We start from the raw sequence: 9,716 nt of genomic DNA, 5'->3' as shown, positions 1-9,716 counted from the left end.
ACTACACATAATTGTAGAATCAACACCAAAACACCAAATGTTTCTTAATGTGACGATGCTGATCACTAGTTATGATGGTGTGCTTTCTAAGTGTGATGAGATATTTTTACTTTCATTAACAGTTTATACATTTTCTTGGAATATCTTTTGGGTGACTGAGCTCTACAAATATCAGCTGATGGTATAAAGTCAGCATTGAACAAAGGGGCATATGTGAAAAACAATCTCCTTACTTCAAGATCTGAGTTACATTTCACTGCCATTTCAGGTGCAAAACCTGTTTTTGTTAATGAATCTGAAGACATTCTTACATAATGCAAAAAATCTTCAGGATTCTGAATCTCAAAGTCAAAAATGCAAAATCTAATCACTTACAACATACAGACATTTGAATGTGGCCACTTTAGAAGGACCACAAATCTGTGTGTGCAAGTTTTACGAACGTTGGCTCAGTTGTAACGTTTAAAAGTTTCACTAAGACACTTGTGGGATTTCTTACATAATATTCTGTGTCGCTGCCCCCGGCCTCTCGAACAAAACAGACGTATTCGACTGGTGCAACTTGTCTTTTATTTAAATGGACACCGTGAAACTAAAAGCAAAACAAAGGTTTCATTTTAGAATCACCCAGTTTACAAAAATATATTATTTCAATGTTCATTATAGAAAATTCATTTAATTTAAAACACATTTACTTTATTACAAAACCAGCCCATAATTAAAACCTCCGTAGAATAAAATATTAATTTCATAATACACACATAATATACTATAAAGATAATCAACTCCTATTTAAACACCAAACATACTGACCAAGGGCTGCTGTTTGCTCTGCAGCAGCGTCAAAGTTTTGATTGTGAGCGTTTGTGTGCTAACAAAGGAAACAAATAATAAACAACCAACCAACTTCATGAGTGAATCAAAACAAATGTGGGACGCTGCAGTTCAACCTACCGTACCGTTCCAGGAGTGAAGCTCAAATGACCACACGGGACTGCAAATCTCCCAAAAGAAATATCCCATAATTTAAGTAAATAAATACATAAATAATAAATGGTGATTGACAGGCCAGGGGGGCCAGCTACATTCTCATCTCGCCCCCACCGGGCCACACGTCCTCATGTACTTCAGAGTGATCGGCGAAAACTGACTGGAATTAGTTGTTTCAATTGATTTGACATCAACCAATGAGCTCCCAGACAAAACAACACGGTTGACTGGCCACAATTTGAATCCAATAAAATACGTCAACACATTTCTGCTGTGGGGCAAAAAAAATACTGGTGTGAATTCTGCTGTAAAAAAACAACAAACTTCATCATTTCATCAGAAATATCACTTAATCAATGTTACTTTGAAATAACGAAAAATAACCGGTATAGCAAATTCATATTTTCATGGCTTTTTGGCAAAGTCTTGATCACACTGCTGGGAATATCTATCCTGCCCCACTTTACTTATGCCTTAACTCTGCTAACACAGTTTTTAAATGTTGCAGTTGATGGAGTTTTATTCACAATGGAATGTTCAATTAAAATGATGTATGACACAAAGATGCATCTCTTACGTAAGAGGTTTTATTGTACATTGAAATGATTCGCTTAGTGTTAATTAAGTGTCAGTTTCATCACTTCACCTTCAACCCCATTGGTGAGTATTGCTTTTCTTCTGTGGGTGTTTTCTGGATAACATAATAAAATGTTTACTAAGACACGTGGTCAACTACATCAAACATCCATGATGCTTTCAAAGCCACCATTCTTAAACTTGTAGGATTTTCTTTTCCACACAATTAAATGTAACTCAGATCTTGGATCCTGTCTTATGCATGTTGTAACTAATCTGGACAAAAACAAGATGTTTGATTACAAATTGCACAATCGAGTCATTGACTGTGTACATGAATTAAGAGGCTGTGCGGCTCTAAGCAAACTAATAAACCTGAAATTCGAAATGGTCTCACGCTTGTTGTCAGTGATTTTCATAGTGTTTGTGATTAAGTGACTTACATGTTGGCAACGGAGGTCGCAGGAGTCAAAAGCGTAATGGAAACATTTCACAAGGGTCCAAATGGGATCGAGACGGAGCGTGAATGAAGGAAACGACTCGGCAAGAAAGCGAACATGATAGTGAGACGAATGAGAGATGAACCGGCAACAGAGGACGACAAATATAGACTTACATTGGTGCGGCATTTATTTATTTGTTTGTTCATGTTATGTCATGCCATTTCACTATATATATGTGTGTGTGTGTGTGTCATCCATACACGAACAAAAAGGAACAGAGAGAAGATTAATCTTGTGTTATCTGTTCCTATTAGCAACTTTACAACAAAATCAATGTGATTCCCCATCATTCCACCCATCAACTCCTCACCAGGTCACAGAACATAACAAAAACAGCCTCCTTTTGTCTTACAGTTCTACAGTTACAGTAAAAATTTTTAAATTTTTCTCATAGTCGCTCAGAATTTTCTCTTTGTGCATTTTCTTAAATTTGTAAACACTTGAACATTTAAATTCCACACTTAAAGAGTTCCACAGTTTTACTCCATAAACAGATGGACATTTCTGTTTCAACGGCATCGTGCAAACATTGTTCTGAAAATTATGTTTTCTCCTCTGGCAAACGGTTTGTGCAACAAAATTATTTTGAACATCGTTTGGCAATTTCTTTTGTTTTGCTTTCCACATATTAATCACAATTTTTAAGTCGACAAGGTCCTTAACTTTAAGAAGTTTATTTTCAATAAGTTAAGGATTGGTGTGTTCTCTGTAACCTTTCTTACTGGGGATTCTAATTGCTCTTTTTTTGCAACAGGACTAAGGGCTTAGTGGTACTGTTATAAGTATTACCCCAGACTTCAGCACAATAACTGAAATATGGGATAATCATTGAGGAATAAAGCATATTCAACATGCTACAATCCAACAAATCTCTAACTTTATATAAAATGCCGATACTTTTGCTGATTTTTCTTTTTACATAATCAATATGAGCTTACCAATTTAGTTTTCCGTCTACAACACCTAGAAACTTAACTTCCTTGACTCTTTTTATACTAACTCCATCAATTGTGAGTTTCACATTATCAATTTTGCTATGATTACTGAAAATCATGTAGTTTGTTTTGTCCCAATTTAAGGACAACTTATTTTCGTTAAACCAATTTCTCACTTTTAACATTTCTTCTTCAATTATTTCCGAAAGCTCCAACACATTACTTCCCGATTGAAATATACTGGTGTCATCAGCAAACAACAAAACATTTAACCTGTTTGTTGAGTCACAGATGTTATTAATAAACAAAATAAAAAGCAATGGCCCTAAAACAGACCCTTGCAGAACTCCACATATGACCTCTCTACATTCAGAATTTAGTCTGTTGATATGTACATACTGCTTACGGTTTGTGATATAACTTTGAAGCCACTGGTGTGATATACCCCTAATCCCATAGTTGGATACTTTTGACATTAAGAACTCATGATTTATGGTGTCAAATGCTTTGCGTAGGTCAATGAACACGCCGACTGTGTACTCTTTTCTTTCAATTGCAGTTGTTATATTTTCTAATAATATAGAAAGCGCTAGGCTTGTGGATCTTTGTGAACGGAATCCGTACTGTTTTTCAGTGATTCATTTATGTTTATCTAAAAAGTTTGTTAATTTTTGAGCAAACCATTTTTCCAGGACTTTAGAAAACTGTGAGAGCAGCGACACTGGTCTGTAATTATTAAATGTGTGCTTGTCCCCCATCTTTGAACAGGGGAATTACTTTAGCAACTTTTATTTGTTCCAGCATTGACTCTGTCATTACAAAATGACAGTGTGCTGCATTACTGTTACTGAGAGATATTTTATAGTTCAAAAAAACTTTATATATATATATATAAGTCGACATAGTCATAGTCTCTCAGTCTATCATTCTGTATTAATGGATGTATATAACATGCTTGCTGCTGTGTTTTTATCCCAGATAGATGCTGTATATATATATATATATATATATATATATATATATATATATATATATATATATATATATATATATATATATATATATATATATATATATATATATATATTTCAACAGAGCCTTGTTCTCACATCTTGTCCATCTGTGCTTTGTTCCAGTAGCCCATTTGTCATCAAGGTGCTCTGGTTCCCCAGCACCTGACGCAGACCTTGTTTGGCCGGGCGACGTCTGAGCCGGCATCTCATTGCATTCATTTTCACTCATGGTATGAGGTAGGCAGTGGCGTGAAGGGTCTTGCCCAAGGACCCACACTGGATGCTGAACCAGGGTCTCCCGTGTACCAGTCCGTTGCAGTCCGTTGCCTTGCCACCTGAGCTATCCAGCCGCTAACTCCACACTGAAAGGGTCTCACTCCCAGAAGGAACAATAGCAGACATTGAGGACAGTTACAAGTACCTGGGAATACCACAGGCAAATGGCAACCTTGAACAGGCAACAAGGAAAGCGGCAACGGCCAAATACCTCCAGCGAGTGAGGCAAGTCCTAAGAAGCCAGCTCAATGGCAAGAACAAGTCCAGGGCAATAAACAGCTACGCCCTGCCAGTGATCAGGTACCCTGCGGGTAAAATAAGGTGGCCAAAGGAAGAGATACAGACCACGGATGTTAAGACACGAAAGCTCCTTACCATGCATGGTGGGTTCCATCCCAAATCCAGCACCTTGAGACTGTATGCTAGCCGTAAGGAAGGAGGCCGAGGACTAGTGAGCGTGAGAGCCACTATCCAGGATGAAACATCCAAGCTCCATACGTACATCAAGGACAGGGCTCCAACGGATGACATACTCAACGAAAGTCTCAGACAATGGCGAGATGAGGAGGTGCTGGAAGAGGGACCATCATGGGAGGACAAGCCCCTACATGGGATGTACCACCGGAACATAACTGAAGTGGCTGATCTCAAGAAGTCCTACCAATGGCTAGAGAGGGCTGGCCTACAGGACAGCACAGAGGCCCTCATCCTGGCTGCACAGGAGCAGGCTCTGAGCACCAGAGCCATAGAACCCCAGATCTACCACACCAGACAAGACCCAAGGTGTAGACTGTGCAAAAAGGCACCTGAGACAATCCAGCACAGAACTGCAGGGTGCAAGATGCTGGCTGGGAAAGCATACATGGAACGCCATAACCAAGTGGCTGGCAAGTGTACCGAAACATCTGTGCGGAGTATGGTCTGGAAACCCCAAGGTCACAGTGGGAGACCCCCCCCCCCCCAAAGGTGGTGGAGAATGACTGAGCCAAGATCCTGTGGGACTTCCAGATACAGACAGACAGGATGGTAATGGCGAACCAACCAGACATCGTGGTGGTTGATAAAGGGCAGAGGAAAGCCGTGGTGGTGGATGTAGCAATACCAAGTGATGGTAACATCAGAAAGAAGGAACATGAGAAACTTGAGAAATACCAAGGGCTCAGAGAGGAGCTGGAGAGGCTTGGAAGGTGAAGGTGACAGTAGTGCCCTCGGGGCAGTAACCCCCAAACTGGAGGAGTGGCTCCAGCAGATCCCTGGAACAACCTCGGACATCTCAGTCCAGAAAAGTACAGTACTTGGACCAGCAAAGATACTGCGCAGGACCCTCAAGCTCCTGAGGACCAGAGCTTGGAATAGAAAAACAGGTGACCGCCCGCGGAGGGCGAGAGGGGAATTTTATATATATATATATATATATATACACACACATATATATATATATATACATACATACAGCTTCTATCTGGGATAAAAACACAGCAGCAAGCATGTTATATACATCCATTAATACAGAATGATATGATTACTGGTGCAGTTCAATGTCGGCACATTCTTAATTCTTTACACACCAAAAGTTGCTAGAGAAAGTTTTCACAAGACAAGAAATGACACTTAATTCACCAAAACAAGGCAGAGGATAGAAAGAGCAACTTAAACGTTCATTGCTCCTAACTTAACCACAAAACTTCTCCTCCTCTCATTAACACTGATAAACTACTGCTTCTTATTAGAGCAGGATGATCGTTTCTATAGAGACAACAAGGACAATCTTTACCTTAGGAGAAGACAATCCTCCACTCTGTTGACATACGAAAGACTGGAATAAGGAAACGATAAATGTGCGTCTTTTCAGCGAATCACTTCTTTTTGGCGTCATTTCAGGCGAGTGGGTCCTGCTACCCACTTCCCAAGTGTTCATGTCGTCTACGTACCTACTGCATGTTCGATCAGAACGTAACTTACTGTAGGTCGGCCTCCGTGAACGTAATTCACAACGTTTTCAGTCCTATTGACCTTATTCCGCACCGCCCACTTTTACTTCTGTCCCACACTTCCGTTTGAAACACACTTCCTGTTCCAGCGAAATCGCGTTCATTTCAACGAAGAACTACTGGGAAGACTTATATCTAAAATATCATACAAGGTAGGTTATTTTGCGTCAAATGTGCTATGATCATGTACACCAACAAGTAAACGATGCATTGCTTCTGTTCATAGTTTGAAAACGACTTTGAGGTGTTTCTAGAGCCCGTTGGCCGGTCAGATGGCCTCCCTTCTGTGTGCTCAGTACGGAACGCCTCTTCACTGAGGAGAGCAAAGAACAACAATCTGGAGGATTCTTCAGTGTGGAAACACAATATTCCATATAGAGCTGACTTTATTACAGACTACAGTCTAAATCAGAGTGTGTCCAGTGCTACATGCTGTCGTTATAGTGCCGCAGCGCGGAGTTGGTAGTGTTTACAAGACGACAGGCTAACGTTGCTAACTAGTTAGCTTCCAGCCGGTCCAGCGATTATTCAGCCGCGTCTTGCTTAGGAAATTAAGGCATCTGTTAAACAAACCCAGCGACTAAAAACTACCCAAAACATGCTTTGTAAAGATATGCAGCATGTCCATGTCAGGAAATATTGAGCTGCTGCAGGAACAGAAATAACCATCAAGCTATTTGCTATTAGCAGACACAACAAAATCAATATGAAATAGCAGATGAATACAAAAAGGCCAATCGAGTAGCAGGGTTAGCGTTAGATTTTAGTTAATGCTCACTACCATCACCTTAGGCCCATACGTTTGATGATGATAATGTAGTCTAGTCTATTCTAAAACTGAGAACAGTAAAGCATGAATGTAAAAACTAAAGTACAGCTACTTTATCTCTTATTATACTTTCTGTTGCACCAATAGTCTGTTATATTTTATTTCCGTTTGTAAAACTTTGTTTTTCTGACTCTGCTAATGACTTGTCTTTCACTGTCAGTCACAGAAACATGGAGAGAACGACATGGGAAGAGACCACACATGCACTGAGGAGCTCAGGAGGAATTTTAATGTACAAATAAACAAATAAACAAATAAACAAAGCCTATACTGGCCTACTTCTCCTCCATGATGTCTTACCACAGCGATGTAATCTTGCTGACTTGTGACTGTGCTTTAAATTGGAAACAATTAAACAGACTGGTATCGCAAATCAAGTAGCGCGGAGCTAAACCGGAAGCGCATGGCGCCGCCCACGCAAACTTCCGGAATAAGGTCAATACGTCCCTTCCTGTCTGTCGCTTATGTGAACGTCACTTCCTGTGCGTCATTTCCGGTCATGCTTCCGCCTTGCTCGATTTCAAGATGGCGGCGACCTGTAAATAAGTATGGCGCCGCCCGCAACACCGCCATCTTGGATTCCCCACTGACATCTCTTGTTTTCGTAGGCTTCTGCAGACAATAAGCATGCACCAAACTGATCTCCGTGCCGTGTTTCATGTCATTATTGTAAATCCCGATAGCTGGGATAATGACACGCTGATGATGGCAGCAGGATACTACCGTGGCTGTCAAAAGCATCAACATGCTTTCTAATTACTGCGTATGAGGGCATTTTTAATGAAACTGACGCACTTTACAGAGTGCTGCAAAACAAGGTGATGGACATTGAATACTGTCTTGCACGCATCCGTGACACAGTCTCAGTTATCGAGCGCGTGAGACTAGAGTTTGACAGTTTCTATGACCGATTTGAGCAGAAATGCGGCGCACTTGGTTTGACAGAGTGTTGAGACAGACAGTCGGTTAGAGAGGAACAGAGACGCGTGTTCTGTAACATTCTTGGCGACATCAGCGATCAAATCAAGGCTCGGTTTGACCATTTCGATGAACTTGCTTTCCTCGATTTGGTGGATTGTGCAGAATTCAGTGAAATGTCACAATATTTTGATGACGCGGAACTGCAGAGCCTGTCAAAGTATGCCAAGTTCTTTGACTTTGTCAGACTAAAGACTGATGTCATTGGACTGTTTAGCTCAAAAAAGGTGAGGGATGAATGTAAATCTCCTGGACAGCTCCTCAACTTTTTGGCCAAGAATGATCTTATTTCAACTGTTCCTGAGGCAGTAAAGTTGCTCCAGCTCGTGCTCACTGTGTCAGCTACTATTAAAACTGAAGGAAGATAAGAAGGACTTTTAACAGAAAGTGACGGATATTTTTATGCTGAAGGACCGGCGCATGGACTTCATTTATAAGTAAAGGTAAACCAGCGATAACATTTTTTTGTTTTGTTTTTAATGAAATGTGCATTTTGTGGGCCACAGTTTGTATGTGTAAAGAATGCAGAAATGAAACATAACCCGTAAACTGCTGCCAATCAAACGGCAAATAATCTGCGCTGAGTGCATATATTTGTAAATCTGATTCTGATGACGTCAGTACCTCACCACACGTCACTGGACAGAATACACAAATTTCAAGAGCCCATGTAAATAACCCTGAGTGCATTTTTGGTTTGTTAAATACAACTTCCTGTTTCATGTTTTATTTTGAAAGCGCAACTTCCTGATCTCGAGCGCAAATGTGTAGCTTTACGTCAACGAAAGGACACGGAGAAGGAAGTTTCACGGAGCGTAACCACTGTATTATAAATGTTTTACCCCTGGTAGCCCCTTGATAGAGGCACAAGGTTTGTTCGCTTTGTAATGAAATTATATTTGACTGTTTTATGGTTTAAAAGATTACAAATGGATTGATTTTATTGTGAAGCTAAGAAAAAATGTTAAAGCTGTTACGTTTATGCTAGGCTAACGGATGTAAGAGTATGGCTGTAAGTTCACGTGCAATTTCTGTGTGTATTCCCAGCTCTTACGGTGAGATTGAGGGTTTACTGCCATTAAACCTGAAATCCATCAGTAAAGTGTCATCCTTCATATCGGGGGGTATGCTACAGTAAGAGCTTACCTCCAGAGAAGCAAGTCCTGTCACCTGGGAGATGCAAGAGTGAAAGAGCTTCCCCCATGCTACAACAAGCTAACTGCCCGCATCACAAGGAACGGCAAGGCAACGGCGCGGAGCAGCGAGCGACAGCAACGGTCAAAGGATACGGTGACAAGCAATTGCTCTCAAAATGTCAAATTCTGAGGAAGAAAGGCTTGAAGATTTGCAATGTGAAACAGAAGAAACAGTTAAAGAAACATTAATAAGGCAATCAGAACGGATAAGTGTTCCCACTGAGAAAATGCTCTTATATCAACAAGATGAACAGAATAAAAGAGAGAAAAGACTGTTAACCATCTATGAACACTGGAAAGGTCATGTCAAAACTTACAGAGAAACTCTGAAAAACAATATTTCAGACTCAGAGTTAGCGGAAATGGCTGATGATATGGAAAAGACAGTTAATGACATGACAACGGCATACAGTGAGCTGAGAGAGCGTC

The sequence above is a fragment of the Blennius ocellaris genome, assembly GCF_963422515.1.
Source record: "Blennius ocellaris genome assembly, chromosome: 20".
NCBI classification, from domain to species: domain Eukaryota; kingdom Metazoa; phylum Chordata; class Actinopteri; order Blenniiformes; family Blenniidae; genus Blennius; species Blennius ocellaris.
The sequence above is the reverse complement of the archived record's forward strand: the minus strand, read 5'-3'. Positions refer to the sequence as shown.